Source organism: Empidonax traillii, unplaced genomic scaffold (assembly GCF_003031625.1).
Source record: "Empidonax traillii isolate 1590-97213 ecotype Southwest subspecies unplaced genomic scaffold, ASM303162v1 scaffold283:size781446, whole genome shotgun sequence".
Taxonomy (NCBI): Eukaryota; Metazoa; Chordata; class Aves; order Passeriformes; family Tyrannidae; genus Empidonax; species Empidonax traillii.
Window position 1 is genome coordinate 161,050 of NW_020955476.1, and position 12,874 is coordinate 173,923.

The following is a 12,874-nucleotide window of genomic DNA, read 5'->3' on the forward strand; positions in this document are numbered from 1 at the left end:
AGTCAGCTCAGTCAGGTGTTGCTGTTTAGAGATGCCATCCCTCCCAAAACTGCCACTTGTTTTCACCTTCTGCCACTTCAGCCCAGCTCATGTGGCCATTCATGAACAGGATCAGGGAGCCAGGAAGTGTGCTGGACTAAAACAAACTCAGAAAGCTGACTACAGTACTTTAGTCTTAACCCAAACCAAGTCCTTAGTCTGGATCACCATCCTTCTTCCTACCCATTTAGAGTGGCACAAGGCAGTGAAGAGGTTGGAAGATGGAGGCCAGGTATAGAAAGCACTGAGCTGCCTTTTTTGGCAGCAGTCCCACTTCACAGCAGCAGCAGGGATGGGGAAGGCACAGTTCATCCACGTGACTACTCCCTCACTCACCTGACAACCTATACAATTTATGCTGCAGTATTTTGATTTTATAAAGAAAAGAAGGATTAGTGGGGACTGGCTGAGATTCACCGGTACTTCTGAGATCTTGTAGAGAACAGAAGAAAGAATTCAGCCAGAAGAGCTCAAAAACCTTCCAAAAGAAGGTAACAACAATGCCCAGTAGATGACCAGCCCTGTATGGGCCAATGCAGCACTGTTCAGGGATTCCTGAGCTCCCACCAGCCCCAGGGGAACGCTTCTTAGGTTGCTACCTGTTACACTGGGAGCATAGCAAGCTCTTCTGTTCCAGTCATGAAAACAGGATAAGTATGAGGGTTTTTGAAACTGCAAGGAAACCACCTTTATGGGAATGTATGTCTTACTTTCTGTACAGCTCAAAAATTTGGCTATCCTGAGCTCTGATGAATGTACATGCTGCAGGGAAGTAAGAGAGGGTCTGGCTGCCAAGTTTGCTTGCTTGTCATGTAGCACTTTCAGGGTAGAGTTTGAATGAGCTCATAAGCCAAGAAAAGCATTTCATCGGTCAACAAAGAATTTAAAGCCACAAAAAACCCACGTGGCCAAGATGCAAAAGATGGTGAAATCCTGTGCTGGTATTATTATGTCAGTAGAAGCAGATTTTTTTAACTGGATTACTTTTGCTACTCAAAACCCAAGTGTGGGCACAGACTGCACTGCTCTACGTTACTTTAGCTCTCTTGCCTTCTGCTATGGCAACAAGCTTCATGTAAATAATGCTCACACAAACGTTTTCATTACAGCCACATAGAGAGACTTACTTAGGTGGTTGCTTCAGTGTAGTTAAAATTATTCAAACTTTGTGTGCAAAGAAGTTCTGGAAGATTGCTCTCGGAAGAATCTGGGTGATCTCACAGTGCATTAGGTTTGGATTGAGACTTGGATAAGGATTAGGCTGCACTGAGATTTGCTCTATCTACATTTTCGTGCTAACAGAGTTACTCTGGTTATAGCTGTTTGGAGCTTTTTAACCAGGTAGTTTTAAGTGCCTATAATAATTCTGGGAGCATACTCCCAGCAAAATGAGCCATCTTTCCACAAAAACAAACAAACAAACAAACAAACAAAACCACAAAAAAACCAAACAAAAAACCCGAAACAAACAAAAAAACCCCAACAAACAAAACAAAACAAACCCCCAAACTGCTTTAATTATTTTTTAAATGATGCAACTACTTTTAAAATTATGAATGTAAATAAGACCAACATGGACATATAAGTCTTATATATAAAGTCATATAAAGTGACCTGAACCTATATGAATCCTATGACTATTATCCCATATTTTGCTGGCTTACATCTGTCTTTGCCTCTTGTGTTAAGAGCACATTGTTCCAGATGATCTAAATAACATATCTTCATTCCAGTTGTCCTCCACTTCCATGAGTTGTTTGTAGCTACAGCTGAATCTTTTAAACTGCTAAAACTGTGAAAACAGGAAAGATAGAAGTCCGGTGTGGGACACACCATCACTTGCACTTTCTTCTCATGGTTATGTCTCCAGAGATTGAGGACCCTTTTCCTGTTTTGTTTAAATGCTTCCTTAAGAGTTCCCTAACAGTTCACAGGCCATTGTGCTTGCTGATTCTGTATGGTCCTGTTAGGAGACACTGTCTTTTTTGCTGTCTGGGAAGGGCAGCAATTTCCATCTTTTGAAAACCTACCACAATGTATAGACTTATACAGATAAGTGCAAAAAGAATAGGTGCAGAAAAGCATTTCCAAAGCTCATGGCAGCACTATTCCAAAGCCAACTAACTGTAGCATATTAAAAATAAAATTAAAAAAAAAAAAAAACAACACAACCAAACCAACAACAAAACAAAACAAAAAGAAACACACAAAACCCAAAAAAATACAAATCCATCTGAGAGTATCTCCAGCATACAAGCATGTTGTAGAAGGACACACCCCATTTTTGCCTGTGATGCATTCACAGAGCAAACTGAAGCTTCATCAACAAGGTGTAGAAAAGGTTTTTGAAACAACTCCAATCCTAACCAAAACAAGCTTGCCCTGGACAGTCAACAGATCTTTTGGACATGCCATAGCTATCCTGAAGTAAACTAAAGATGCTACGGGGTGATAATCTAGACACACAGCTGGGAAAGCCCTGCTATGAGTTTGGTGCTGTTCCTTTTGTGTTTGCAAACTTTTCATACTTAGGCATCAGTGGTGCACTGACTTGACTTACGCAGAGAAGAACTGGAAATTCAGGAAACAAGTAGAGATAATCAGCTGTAGCATAAAAGGGAAAAGGAGGAAAAAACCCCAAGCAAAACACCATCAACAAAAAGCCCTGGAAAAATCAACTGAGCCTACAGTTTGGTTATAGCTCTGAGCATTTACTAGATTCTCAGGGTTGTAAAGGGAGATAGCTCATTTAGAATCACAAACTTTCAGATGTTTCAAATTGCCTAGATCCTGTAAGATACTTGCATGGATGATAAATTCCATTAATACCTGTAGTATCACTTTGCTATTAAACTTATTATCTCACATATTCAGTGCCTGTCAGTCTGTAAATAAAGCCTAGGCAAGGAGAATCTCTGAATGCAGGACATGTTATAATACCATAGTGTCATTACGGAGCTGTCTGGACAGGAAATGCTTCCCAATCATTTTTCTGACAGCTCAAAGGGATGCTTCCACAGAGAGGATCACTGCAAATATCCCTAGTGGTTCTGTTTGTCTCTGAACAGGCCACTTCTGGGCCTCATACCTCATGTACAAGAGCTGCCTTTAGAGCTGAGCCTACAATGCCAGTGCTGTCCTTTGAAATTTTCCCTTCCCTCAGAGCTTCTGGAGGGGAGAAGGACTGTTAGTGACTAAACCAATGAAGCCTGCTTGCCTTGAGCCTGTTTTCTGGTACGACCTCTGAAGAAAGCTTTTCATGTGGTTGAAAAGTTTGTCATAATCTGTGCCTATCCCACTGTTTGATAACAGATGAGTCCATATTGCATTTCCCTTCTTTGGGTCACAATTTCTATTATTTGAGTGCCAACGTATAGAAGTTCAGTGTCTTAAAGAGGTCTATGCATCTATGTAATTTTTCTGAAACTGTGCAAAAAATCCAGGTACATGCACAGTCCCTCTTTTACTTATTTATTTATTTGGGAAAACAATCTCAACAAATCAGATGGAAGACAGGTTAGAAGAAGGCCCTTCCTGAACCCTCAGCACTTTGTGTAGTGGTTGTTACTGCTCCCTTTGCACCAAGCCTATGAAGTGCGATTCTTGTTCAACCTGGAGGCCTGGAAGGATGAATCAGAGAGGGAGAGGAACACCCTAAAATAGAGGAAAGAACTTGAGCCACCATTTGGACCTGCCAAGGAGCTGCCATAAAATTGTTCCAAGCAGTAGGCAAAGAAGAGGCCTTGTGGCAAAGGGCACCAGACATGGTGCTGAGGCAGACAAGCTCTCCCAGGAACACAGCTGCCTTGTGTTCACATTCAACATGCAAGCAAAGCCTTCCTTGTACTGTCTTTTGGTATTGTCAGATCAATAATAGGTTTGTATTGCCTGAAAACTGCACTCTTGAAAAGAAATTCAGTTAGACACAAGTCTCCCTAATAGTATAATAGTCCTAATAATATAAATTCATAAATATATATGCCTTGTATGTCATGGGGTTTATTTAAATTCTCATTGTTCACTGTTCCTGCCCCACAGTCCTGGTCTGCAACCCTGGATTACTGATGAACAGGACATTTTAATAGAGGTAGGCATGTTGTCTTTCAAAAAAAAGTCAAAATAACTTCAAAGTCTTCTCTGGCTCTGTTCTCCAGCCTTCACTAAAATGCTCTTCCTTATTTCACATACAAAGTTTAAAACCACACCAACACTTCTACTACATAGAAATCTTCTTCAGAAATCTCCACCTTTGTAATCATACCTCCACCATTTTTTAAATCTCAGACACAAACACATATACTGAAGTTATTTTGCAGCTACTTGGACTATAGAGCTCTCTCTAGAAAATGGTTTCATAAGCCAGAGAAGTAGAAGTTAGCCCAGATATCTTGAGGGTGAAGTTGACAGTGGTTTCAGGTGAGATTTTGGCTATTCTGCAATAATGCAAGAAGCACAATTTGTGGGACGTCTTCTGAAGATGATGAGGCCTGAATTGAGGTGGGGGAGAATGAGACATAAAAGGCATGTGGGTCTTGTCAAAGGATCTCACCTACTCAAATTCGAGAGAAGTCAAACCTGAACTCTTCTTTGTTAATCATCTCCACTTGATATCCATGACAATGGCTTCAAAAGACTGGTTTACCATCACTGCACACAGCTGGGAAAAGTAGAGCTTCCAGATGTCACACACTTTTCTAAAGCAACAAAAATCTTGTATTGCTGGCCAACACTGGTGCTTTTTTGGGGAGTCACATTCGTGCAGATCCCCAGAGAAGGGCTATCTACAACTTATGTTCTGCCGTTCTTTCACATGCTCCAGCTTAGCGCGGCTGTTCTCACCCACCAGCCCAGTGCTGGCTGCTCAAGTCTCTAAGGATTTTCACTGTGTGAAGCCACTCTAGAAAAGTATCAGGCTGCCTGATTTTACTTTCATTCTCCACTTCCACAATGGTTATCCACTGCTTCAGCAGAAATTGTAACCTCTGCTTCAACTCCCAAATCAGGAAGGTTTTAGTTTGTATCACCACGCATTGCAAAATCATCCTTAAGGCATTGGATTTGCTGGTGAAACACTTCAGCTGGTAACAGTTACCCAGAACACTACAAACTCCTTGCAAACAAGCTCTGCGCTATGCAGAGCCATCATTTTGAAAATAATTCCTATTGCACAAAGCGGCGTAGAAACACACCTTCAGTGACACATTAACTTTAGGCTAGATACTTTTTCATGTGGAGAGGGTGTTGGCTTGGAGGCACTTAAACTTGTTAGAGTCTCATAGCAGCATATTTTTTTACCTTCCAAGTACTTTCATACTGTCATGACATTTACATTCTGTTGGTGAAAGGTAAACTGACATTTTTCCATTTCTGTAGAAAAGTGGACGTATCCCCTCTGTAAGAATACCAACAAATGTGGTAATAAGTGTGCTAAGATACAGACATTTAAATATTCATCTGGAATTTCATAATAGAGCAAGCAAAATGTAGGCATTACTGCCTGAAATTTCATTTCATATAGGCATGATAAGAGCAGCAGCTTACAAACTGCACAGTAAGGAACAAACGTGTAATGATTTTTGTTTTAAGGATTTCCAAATGCTGCTTAATGTGCTTTTGTCAAATGAAATGCAAATACTCACTTACTAATAAATTATTGACATTCTCCCTTTGAGAGTAACCATCAACTGCTGTTAACATCTCCGTTCAACTGCTTGAGTTGTTCTGGGGCTCTGTGCTGATTTCTGGTACAGTCCTCCAGCAGGGGCTTCAGAAAAAGGCAAATTCAGGTACAGGGCTAGGTGAGTACTTAAAAGCTGTACAACTACAGTGAGCTGACTTTTACCTTTCACTAGACAACAGAACAATAATAGGAGCCCTCCATACAGAAAAGGATGAAGATTTACTTCCAGCTGGAGAAATCTGTATGAAAGCCTTCCCCTTCATGTTGAGCTGACAGCTCTCCCTGGGCACTTGCATGAGTAAGGAGGTACTCTCCGAATCTGATGCTTGGATTAACCATCAGGTACTTCTGTCATTCCGCTTTCCTCTGACACTAATTTCCCATTGCCTCAGACAAGTCTGTTCTTCATCCAGGCCTTGATTTTCCTTCTTTAGGGACCAGGAAGGAATATTGAAAATACAAAAAAAAAGGGAGAACTGTAAGGGATATCTGCAGGTAGCTCAACAGGGAACTGAACCATAGAGCTTATTACCAGAACGCCAAAAGCTATCCGTTTTGGTTAAATAAATATCATCAGTAAATGGGACTGACTGTGTAACATTTTGAGGTACCAGTCACTCCCAAGTGCCCAACACAATCCTTTCCATTATTTATATGCATAACCTAAACTGTGGGTTTCAAAGATAAGCAAAGAATATGCAGAACAGTTCTGAAAACAAAACCACGTAAGATTACAGCTGAGGGACAAATCAATGGTTTGTGTACAAAATCTTCAAATAATAAAATATTATGAAGTAACTAAACACTAGGCGATTTAAGTGCTCTAGAGGATAAAAAATAAAGCTTTTAAGAACAGAATGAATTTAAGTGATATAAAAAAGAAGATGTTGCTACTGGTGTAGGAAAGGGGGAGTTCTGGTTTTTCTTCTATGACTAACAACCTATCAACCCTCACGTGGCATAGATGGATGTCTTACACATATCCCTCTTGCAGTACATTTTGGAAGCTGGTAATTATGGGCTAATTCCTAAGCTCTAACAGGACACAGGGAAGAGGTTCCTAAAAAAGACACACACACACACATCCAAACACTTTCTTTTTTTTTTTTTTTTAATGAAACCTTAGATTCTACATATCTTAAATAATATCCCGCCTACCTCCTCAAACCTCCCCCTTGGTCTATGCAAAAAAGAAGTTGGGATCCTCTGAATTTGGGAAAAGGCCTAATGTGAACTGTGTTATTACAGTGTTTCTTTAGTAAAAGAAAGTTATGCTTCAGGAAAGTCTGAATACAGATATTCCCTGCTGCACACCCTTCACAGCCTAAAGCAAGATAGGTACAGCCTGGAAACTCAGAATCTCAGAAGGGACAATAACTAAATCCCTTTAAAACCATTCTATGGTATTACTGACTTGCTTCACATAAGCACCACAGAAAGAGAGTTAATTACTGGAAATTTAAAAAACAAAACAAAACAAAAAAAACAAAACAAAAACCCCAAACAAACAAACAAAATCAAAACGAAAACACACAAAAAAATAAGGAGTGTCATTGCAACCTCTTGTGAGGAAGGAGTTGTTACTTCAGGTGGTCAGATGATTGTCTTGGAATATCTATATGGACAGAAGGGGGAACAGTGCATATCTCCAGAGAGTGACCCCTGGAGAGGATTTCCCTTTTTCTACTATTTTTTAGGCCATCTGACCAAAACCAGCATTCTTGGCCTGCAGACCCCTTGTTGTGAATCTGTTTTTCTTTTTAGCATGAATGACTTTTCAGTGAACTTGTTTACACAACCAAACATGTTGGCAGCAGCAAACTCAACATGGAAATTCAGTAACTGTTCCTTTCTGGCAGTATGAGCAGACTTCAGTTGAAATCATGGAAAAGTAGAATTTTCAGGAGTTCAATGGCAGCTTTGAAAGTGGATTTTTTTACATACTATCTGTGGAGATTTAGTTAACATGAAGTTGTAATGAATAATGGTTTTGCTGAAATGCAATTCATAACCATAAACTGCTTTGACCAAAATTCTGCAAGACAGATCTCTTTCCTTCGAGGTCAGTACAATGCTGGGTCATACAGCTGGAGCTATGAGATCAGTATCTGCATTGCTTCTGCAAAAATTGTATTTGTCCTCTGTTTAAATAAATGCCACAGTGAGAAACAGTCACCAGCCATCTCTGCCCATATCCTTTCAGTGTTTTGTCAGTTCTTGCTCAACTTTGAAGACCCTTTGTATTTGGCTGAAAACAGAGGGTAAAAGCAAAGATTTTATCTCTTTCCCGCTGAATCTGTTTTAACACAGACAATGTAGACATGAGGATTATATTCACTGGTAACTAATGAACAAGGAGCATCAGTGTAATGAAGACTAAGAGTTCAGTCTAAAATGCCAAGGCCCTTCTTCATAAAAGACTCATTTCTTCTTCATAAAAGACTCATTTCATTTTGACAAAGGGTAGTAGTGTGTAAGTCTTCCTTTGGCAGATGTTTACTGTTGATGTTTGGGAGAATGAGATAGATATTCCATCTGTAAATATAAAAGCATTTGTTGGAAAGATGGTAAATATTTCTAGACCCAAGAACAAAGTATGGCTGGTATTCAGAGAACCTGGCTAACATGATTGCCTGAAGCTTAACTCAGATGTGGTTGCTGCTAACAAACAAAGCATAGAAGAATTTCAGGAACTGAGAATTAAAGATTAAGGTAATTTAAGTTCCCAGCATTTCAAAGTATACAAGGCAAGCCAAAGGAGGGAAAGATCACCCTGGATTATACACAGGTTGATGAATATCTCTGCTTCTTGTGGTCAGTGTAGCCAAAACAAGCAAATATACTATTTCAATTCAAAAGGAGAAGAAATAAAATATAAAAATGCCAGCATATAGAAAAATGTCTTACATGCTCCCAAATAAATGTGCTACACTCTCTGAGAAAACAAATGTTTCCAACAAAGAAGTTCAAAGAAAGACAACAGTACAAGAAAAATAACCACCTAAGAAAAAAGGGTATCAGAAGATTGTAGCCTTACTTTCAGAATAAACTAAAGTTCTAAAACACAAAAAAAGGATTCATAAAACATGAAATAAAACACATGAATTGAGGGAAACTACTGTTTTTGACTCAAGTAAATGATAAGAAACTGATCAAAACAACTTATTACACCACAATAGGATACTATGAAATTCACTGCAACTAAATCTAATAAACAAAACAGCAACAAGCTGCAAAAACACTGGGCATTTATGCACTCAATGATAAAAATTCACGTGAGTACCATAAACATTGTTCTGAGGAAAAAAAAAAAAGGCATTTTCCCAATATGCCTCCTCAGTTTTTCAGATGCATTACTTCAGATTCACTGAAAAACCTTTCCCTTCTGTATTTCTTCATAAACACAGCACTAACTCTTCTTGTAACACAAAGGTGAGTTTGCCCAGCTGGAGATGAGGGCAGATGTCATGTGAGGCTTGGGCTTCCATGTGTGTTTTCTTTCTCTGATCAAAGCAGTGGTTCTTCAGTTTGCTCTTCTGTGCCCCACCTTCCAGGTATAAGGAAGAGATGGGAGCTTATCTTCCTTTCTTTCAGTTGCCCTCCTTCTCCATAACCAGCAAGTGAGCATTTTCAAGGAGCTCTGTGTTTCATCCCTCACTCCTCAGCTTAGTCCTACCCTAAAACTAGTCTAACCTTCTTGGCTTAAGGTTGGGTATGATCTTCATAGGACCAACACATGTGCTCATGCCCCATTCTCCTCATTTATGCCAGCTTTCTCCTTGGAATCCCAGCGCATATGGAGCCTGTAGGGATCCCAGTGCTCTAGCCAAGTGTTTGGTTTAGGCCTGGGATTAGGAAGGAAAAGATCTGGGACTATAGTGTTCCCGTTGAATCAAAAATCAGTGTCGTACAAAGGGGAAGGAAAGTACTGTCTTGACAAAAATGTCTCTGTAATAGATTCTCCCTTCTCGGTCACTTGTCAATGAGAACCTAGTACAGCTATGTTAAATATAAACATAAAGATGCACCCAAAAGAATGCAAGATGCATTCTGTCCTTCAGCTTCTGCCTTCCATTTGGAAGCTCAGCTAATTTCGGTTTGGTACTTATCTCAGGTCTTTTACTTTTGCTTTCCTATTTTGGCTATAATCTAAGTCTAGGGAAAACCTTTTATTAATACTGTTTTATGAAAACTGTGAGTCAAAGATTACAACTAAGCCTTCTGATTCCTATTGTCAGCCTTCATTTCTCCTATGTACTTTGTCAGGATCATGAGCGCAGGAACAACAATCCTCACCTGCCCAACTTCCAAGGGCTCAGAAGCCCCACTTAAACTGAGCCCCAGGGCTTCAGACAATGCCTGACTTATGTATTAGGAGTATGGGTCTCCAGCTCAGCCATGACTGTGCCAAGCCATGTTCATCTGCACCTGGAGTTACAGACTGACTTCCTAGCTTGATCTCAGTCTTTTCTTACCAGTATAGACCTGCATGGCAAACACTAGGTTATGTCTGACCTGAATTCTTGTCATTGCACCTGACCCTAACCTGTGGACTGCCTTCCCAGCTTGACCTTGGACCTGCTTTGTTGCTTGCCTGTACTTCTGGCTGAATGTGGTGTGCCCTGCTTGCTTTGCTCAGGGACTGTGGGCAGTGAGACTCTGCCCTATCAGCTGGGTTATCATGCTTGGTTCCTACCCTTGATGGAGCGGCCAGCCCACTGCTATGAAACACTTTTCTTCTTTTTTAATGCTACAAAATCTCATGATTTATTCTCTGATTCTATTAATTAAATAGAATTTAATAGAATTTCTTTGGATTCAATAGACTTCTATTTTCTCCTCTGTTTTGCAAGCTGAATTAAGTCTCACCAGCTATATGTTCTCATTTCAATATGCAGGGTATTAGTTCTTTCCCCTTATTATCAGCTCTCATGAATTCTTTTCCCTTATTAGTAACAGTCCTCGTGACTGGAATTTAGCTTGAAACTCTTCTAAAGCTGAGAATAGTTGCTTTCCTCCTCCCTCAAAGAGTTGCTGCTAAAACTAACTAACCAATCAAGCCCTCAGCTGAGTTATATGCTGTGTCCCTTCCTGTACTATGTCAGAGATTAAGCACAGCACTGAATTTATGCAGATTGAGATCTAGCCAAAAAATATTAAAAATCACTTTGTCTAGTGTTATGCCTTAGCTTTCAAAGGCCTTGTGTTTGTTATAATAACTCCTCCATTTTTTTAGATCCTTCCCTTCATAACCATAATCTCAGGCCTATGCTTAACACAGAAGAGAAGACCCATGGTTGGGCCTTTTAACCTGCTTGGTTAAATCCTAACCCCTCCTTCTTTTCCAACTCCAACAGTTCAGAGAAAAGACAGACTTCCTAAATAGAATTAAGTCCAACATTCCAATCCCTTTTCCTCAGAATTCTAAGTGCAAATGCAGGCTTTACACTTAGCGCACGTATCCACTGCCAAGCCATATATTCACACAGTCGCATATTAATTTATACTGGAACTCTTCTCTTTGACATCTAGGTTGGTATTTTAAAGAAAACAGGCTCTCTGTGTTAACTATTTCATTTCCCATCATTACCACTAACCTCAAGATAAGAAAATGCAATATAGGCATGGTTGTGTCTGTCAGCTCCACAAGAGCTTTATTCCCTTCTAGATCAACCGAGACCTCAGCTGGGACCTCACCACCTGTAAGAACAGAAAGAATGGCACTTAGTTAAGAGAAGTGTCCCAGAGATAATTAGCTGGATGTAGCTATTCATATCGACATCTTTCATCAGAACTACACTAACGGGTTATTGAACCTTCATTTAAGGTAATGAAATCCTCGTTCAACTGAATTCAAGTGCAAAACCTCGCGGTGTTGCTCAGGTTGGCTCTGCCTGTGGTGCCGGGCGCCATCTTGTGTCCCTTTCGGGCCTTTAGTTCAATAGGCATTAAAGCAACAATCTTTTTAAAAAAGCAGCATGGCCTAAGGTGTAATTGCTCTATACCAGGGAATATATATGATATGCTGACTGTTGTGGGCTCTCAGCAGTGTCTCTTTTCACTGACGATATCTGCAGCTCCGTGCACTTAGTCATCAGCTGTCCTGAATATAACCCAAAACACCAGCTTTTAACACCAGCTTTTAACACTTCTCATTTAAACACCAAAAATAGCAGGATAAGCCATCATAAATTTGATTTTGCACCAGCTTTTATATACTGCCTCACATGCACCTACTACATCCCCCAAGAAAAATGGCAGAAGATCCTATGTGTATACATTTATTTACACCCAAAAAAAGAAATGTAATTGCTGTAGCATTTTTCTTTTTTTTTTTTTTTTTTTTTTTTTTTTTTTTTTTTTTTTTTTTTTTTTTTTTTTTTTTTTTTTTTTTTTTTTTTTTTTTTTTTTTTTTTTTTTTTTTTTTTTTTTTTTTTTTTTTTTTTTGGACAGCCCTTTTAAAATTCTCATTTAGTCTTCTTTTTTAACTACAGCTGGATGCACGTGAATTTTGGCCACTGCTGCTTTCTCTATGAGAAACAGTGGTTATCTCATGACTTCGGAAAAAATGCTTTAGTAGTAAGTTTTCATTTCACAAATAACACTATGCAGTTACTGAATTAACTAATATAGAGCACGTCACACCACACAGTTTCTGAATTCAGGCAAACACATTCTGCACACACAATTTTTCCCACCGTCATTGTGATGCTGTCACTGAATGGCACACATCTGACTGAATAACTTTTTTTGGTCAATTTAAATGAACTTTTGGCTTCATTAAAGGATTTTATCCAGTAGATCATGGGATAATGGAATGTTAAGGGGTTGGAATGAACCTTAAAGACTATCTAGTCCCAACAACACCCCCCCCAATGGGATAATAAGAATATAATATTTCCTAATAATTTAATTCAATAGAAATAAGCCAGTCAGTCCTGTTTATGTATTAGCATCTACTGTTTTTTAAATACACGCATATCACTTGTTGGGGGCTGTTACTCAACACAGTAGCCTCTACTAGTATTTCCCTCGGCTCAGCCCCTGTCCAAGACAGCAGTTTGGGTCTCTCCCTCCGCGGGGGACCCGACTGACCCTCGCCGGACCCGACTGACCCTCAGCGGCTGCGCCGCCATTTTGGGCGAGACCACCCCC

At 39.7% G+C, this 12,874-nt stretch overlaps 1 long non-coding RNA gene across 1 annotated transcript; it reads right to left on the minus strand.

The window, feature by feature from the left end:
- Positions 1-7,259: 7,259 nt before the first annotated feature.
- Positions 7,260-12,816, minus strand: LOC114060632. Its single transcript, XR_003571927.1, has 3 exons — positions 12,694-12,816; positions 11,317-11,419; positions 7,260-7,967 (listed from the first exon to the last, which is right to left on the minus strand). It is a non-coding gene; the product is annotated as an uncharacterized LOC114060632 (long non-coding RNA).
- Between the last annotated feature and the right edge of the window lie 58 nt (positions 12,817-12,874).